Source organism: Rattus norvegicus, chromosome 3, assembly GCF_021556685.1.
Source record: "Rattus norvegicus strain SHRSP/BbbUtx chromosome 3, alternate assembly SHRSP_T2T, whole genome shotgun sequence".
Lineage (NCBI taxonomy): Eukaryota > Metazoa > Chordata > Mammalia > Rodentia > Muridae > Rattus > Rattus norvegicus.
Genome location: NC_141536.1, coordinates 62044631 through 62050102, shown reverse-complemented (window position 1 = coordinate 62050102; position 5472 = coordinate 62044631).

Below are 5472 nucleotides of genomic sequence, written 5' to 3'. Positions count from 1 at the left end.
TCATCAAAGGAAAAATCCACCAAGATGAACTCTCAATCCTAAATATCTATGCTCCAAATACAAGGGCACCTACATACATAAAAGAAACCTTAGTAAAGCTCAAAGCACACATTGCACCTCACACAATAATATTAGGAGATTTCGACACCCCACTCTCATCAGTGGACAGATCATAGAAACAGAAATTAAACAGAGACATAGACAGACTAAGAGAAGTCATGAACCAAATGGACTTAATAGATATTTATAGATCATTCTATCCTAAAACAAAAGGATATACCTTCTTCTCACCACCTCATGGTACTTTCTCCAAAATTGTCTATATAATTGGTCATAAAAGAGGCCTTAAAAGATACAGAAAGATAGAAATAATCCCATGCGTCCTATCAGACCACCACAGGCTAAAGTCAGTCTTCAATAACGTTAAGGGAAGAATGCCAACATATACATGGAACTTGAACAATGCTCTACTCAATGATAACCTGGTCAAGGAAGAAATAAAGAAAGAAATTAAAGGCAGGAAATAATCAAACTCAAAGCTGAAATCAACCAAGTAGAAACAAAAAGGACCATAGAAAGAATCAACAGAACCAAAAGTTGGTTCTTTGAGAAAGTCAACAAGATAGATGAACCCTTAGCCAGACTAACGAGAGGACACAGAGAGTGTGTCCAAATTAACAAAATCAGAAATGAAAAGGGAGACATAACTACAGAATCAGAGGAAATTAAAAAAATCATCAGATCCGACTACAAAAGCCTATATTCAACAAAACTTGAAAATCTGCAGGAAATGGACAATTTCCTAGACAGATACCAGGTACCGAAGTTAAATCAGGAACAGATAAAACAGTTAAACAACCCCTTAACTCCTAATGAAATAGAAGCAGTCATTAAAGGTCTCCCAACCAAAAAGAGCCCAGGTCCAGATGGGTTCAGTGCAGAATTCTATCAGACCTTCATAGAAGACCTCATACCAATATTATCCAAACTATTCCACAAAATTGAAACAGATGGAGCACTACCGAATTCCTTCTATGAAGCCACAATTACTCTTATACCTAAACCACACAAAGACCCAACAAAGAAAGAGAACTTCAGACCAATTTCCCTTATGAATATCGATGCAAAAATACTCAATAAAATTCTTGCAAACCGAACCTAAGAGCACATCAAAACAATCATTCACCATGATCACATAGGCTTCATCCCAAGCATTCAGGGATGGTTTAATATATGAAAAACCATCAATGTACTCCATTATATAAACAAACTGAAAGAACAAAACCACATGATCATTTCATTAGATGCTGAGAAAGCATTTGACAAAATTCAACACCCCTTCATGATAAAAGTCCTGGAAAGAATAGGAATTCAAGGCCCATACCTAAACATAGTAAAAGCCATATACAGCAAACCAGTAGCTAACATTAAACTAAACGGAAAGAAACTTGAAGCAATCCCACTAAAATCAGGGACTAGACAAGGCTGCCCACTCTCTCCCTACTTATTCAATATAGTTCTTCAAGTTCTAGTCAGAGCAATCAGACAACAAAAGGAGATCAAGGGGATACAGATTGGAAAAGAAGAAGTCAAAATATCACTATCTGAAGATGATATGATAGTATATTTAAGCGATCCCAAAAATTCCACCAGAGAACTACTAAACCTGATAAACACCTTCAGCAAAGTGGCTGGGTATAAAATTAACTCAAATAAATCAGTAGCCTTCCTCTACACAAAAGAGAAACAAGCTGAGAAAGAAATTAGGGAAATAATTTATAATTATTAGCCCCAAATAATATAAAATACCTCGGTGTGACTTTAACCAAGCAAGTAAAAGATCTGTACGATAAGAACTTCAAGCCTCTGAAGAAAGAAATTGAAGAAGACCTCAGAAGATTGAAAGATCTCCCATGCTCATGGATTGGCAGGATTAACATAGTAAAAATGGCCATTTTACCAAAAGCGATCTACAGATTCAATGCAATCCCCATCAAAATACCAATCCAATTCTTCAGAGAGTTAGACAGAACAATTTGCAAATTCATCTGGAATAACAAAAAGCCCAGGATAGCTAAAACTACCCTCAACAATAAAAGGACTTCAGGGGGAATCACTGTCCCTGAACTCAAGTGAAAGTGATTGTTGGCGGGAGAGAGGGTGGTAATGGGGGGAGGATGGGGAGGGGAACACCAATAGAGAAGGGGAGGGGGATGGGTTAGGGTGATATTGGCCTGGAAACCGGGAAAGGGAATAACAATCGAAATGTAAATAAGAAATACCCAAGTTAATAAAGATGAAAAAAAAAAAAGAATATGTTTTCATTTTAACTCCAGTTGTGGGAGATGGCGCTGCTTCACGTTGTCCACATTAGCTGACTATGATTTGCCTCTTGCTCTAGCAGGCGTGTGATTTTGCCAGTGGCAGATATTTTGTGTAATTGTATGACATTTTGGAATTCCAAGTTTAGGCAGTGTATCAATGCTAGGGCCAAGGGAGGCAGTGTGGGTTGTTGGTTGTTGGTTCCTTGTTGTTAGTTGCTATAGGTCATGGTTTGTTAAGTAGTCATGCACAAAGAGCAAACAACAACAAGAAGAAATTAGATATCCTGATGGCAAAGATCAAACTTACCCCAAGGCACTTGACACCCCTAATCAGCAGGAAGTAGTCTAATGATAATGTCACCCTCTTTCTGACCCCTAACTTTATTCAGGGATCTCTTTCCCTTCCTCACTATCCTTCCTCTCCTCTTTTCTAGTATTAGGGAGTTGAAAAGGTTGGGGAGAAGGTAGAGAAGAAAAAAGGAATACACAATGTAGCAAAGACAAGTTACATTTGCTACAGCGTCCTACCAGGACACCTCAAAAGCAGCTTGCCAAAGAGAAAGGGAGTTAAATCCAGTCCTTCAGCATAAAAACCAGTATGAGACCTATCACAGCAAAACCAAAATGGGGCTACCTCGCAGCCCCTTTCCCCAAAGGAAGTCCAGCACAGTGCACTTTAGTGTGAGACAGGCCTCATGACCTCTATCCCCAATTTGATACCTATAGGTTCAGCTATGGGAACTACACTAGACAACTAATAAGACTGTTTCCAATATGGGGCAGTAGAAAGACCATCTAGAATATGAGTAGTAACAGAAGACTGTCTTAAAACTCAGTCTAGGTGACCATAGTCCGACCTTCCACCATAAAGGAACCAAAGATCTGGTATCATAGCAGAATTTTCAGAGACTCTAGAACTAACCTGGCATCAGACATAGACTTGTATCTATTGAGATGAAGGAAGTTTTAGCCTACATCACTGCTGTCTTTAGAGTGGGCCTGGGGCACTCAGATAACCTGTCTTGGTGCCAGCTTCAGCGGCAAAATGTAATCTCCATCACTCTTTCCCCAAGTTTATGCAGTTGAGCTGTCCCCAGGTTAGTTCTTACATTTGGGGTTCCTTACACCTGCTCCCCAACCAGGCAGAAACCTGTGTCCTGGTAAGGCAGACTCATGTTTTGACATGCATCACAACCAGATATGGCAGGCATGTGGGTGCCTTGGAGATTGGGAGGGGTGAAGTTTGTTCTGATGAGGAGATCCATGTGTGACCCCTGTTAAGGTCACTCATAGTGGCTACAGGACTTCTTTAAGCAGGATAGAAAAACAAAAGGCAACAAGATGCTACTCATTAGACATAGAAGAGGAGCAATCACAGAGCTTGGGCCCCCGAATTTAGTGCTGGGATGGTGAAACATCAACTGGTAGAAGTTAAAGTTTCCTCTTCAGCTGCCTGCCGATAGACAGAGTCCCTTCCGCTGCCCCTGGACAGCCCCAATCCTGCCGATAGACAGAGCCCCTGGACAGCCCCAATCTTGGGAAACGGCAGGTGGCCTCATCTATTAGACGTCTATTCCAGCCAGCCTCATCTATGGCTGATGGTAGAAGTCTTTGGCCACATGTCCAGCTCAGTAATAGGAAGCGGACGGCAGTGCAGGCCTTGGACCTGCCCCAGCACTGTGCTGGTCTCGGTGAAGTGCGGACTCAGACATGCGATGCATTTTGGTTGCATTGGTGGGCAGAGACCTGAATAGAAGCCTGGGTTAGTCCACACACATACAGTGATGATAGCCTCTAGTAGTTATTTTCTTATGGATGTAACCACACCCCCGACCTCCCCTCACCAAAAGGAAAAACTGTAAGGGGAAAAGGTATTTATTTTGGCTTACATTTCATCGTGATAAAGCAGGCCATGGGAGGTGTTTGGTCTGTGGTACTGTGGTGGTTTGAATATGCTTAGTCCAGGGAGTGGCACTACTAGGAGGTGTGGCCTTGTTGGAGTAGGTGTGTCATTGTAGGCATGGGCTTTAAGACCCTCATCCTAGCTGCCTGGAAGTCAGTATTCTGTTAGTAGCCTTTAGATGAAGATGTAGAACTCTCAGCTCCTCCTGCACCATGCCTGCCTGGATGCTGCCATGCTCCTGCCTTGATGATACTGGACTAAACCTCTGAACCTGTAAGCCAGCCCCAATTAAATGTTGTCCTTATGTATACCTCAGTCATGGTGTCTGTTCACAGCAGTAAAACCTTAACTAAGATAGGTACCCACAAGTAATCAAGGAAAGAGGAATATTAGTGCTCATCTTGGATTTTTGTTTTGTTTTGTTTTCCTTTTTCTCTTTTTAAAACTCAGTCTGGTCCCCAGACATGAGAGAATGCCATTCACATTCAGGGTATGTCTTCCCACCTCATTTTGGAAACTCCCTCCAAGACACATGGAGTGGTTAACCTCCTAGGTGACTCTAATTCCAGTCAAGTTGACATTAAAAATTAAACATTACACATTCAGAACTGACAGAATCGTTTGCCTTACAAAGCTCCACTAGTATGTGCAATGTACTGGGCCTATCCTGACCTAGGGATAGCCTTGTGGGAACCCCAGTCCTGTCTAAAGCACCATCTACAGATCTAGGACAAGCAGGGTTTTAGATGGTCCTCTTGCAGTGACAACGTACAAACAGTAGGGTTGGGACAAATCCGGTCTGATGCTGAAAGAGTGGAAGTCACCAAAAGCTCACAGACACATAAAATAAGCAACCTACTTAGATTTCTGGAACGATAGGCACCAAAACCAAAAAGCCATATCACAAGAACTGGAATAAATACCTAATTTTTCAAATCCCACAAGATGTCTTATGCCAACGAGTATCAAGAGCTTTCAGAAAGTTTAACCTTACCTTATGGTCACAATATGTACTATAAACAAACAAATAAACCAAATATCAACTTGTAGGAAACTTGATTCTCAAGAAGACACAGAGAAATGATTCAATACTCCAATAGAGAAATTTAATTGACAAATGGAGGCAATTAAAAGTCACATACTAATTGAAATTGAAAATGCAATAAGAGGCATCAATAACAATTGGCATTAGAGGTGGGCCAAGCTATGCAGAATTTGTCACTTATTTTATATACTGGGATACAC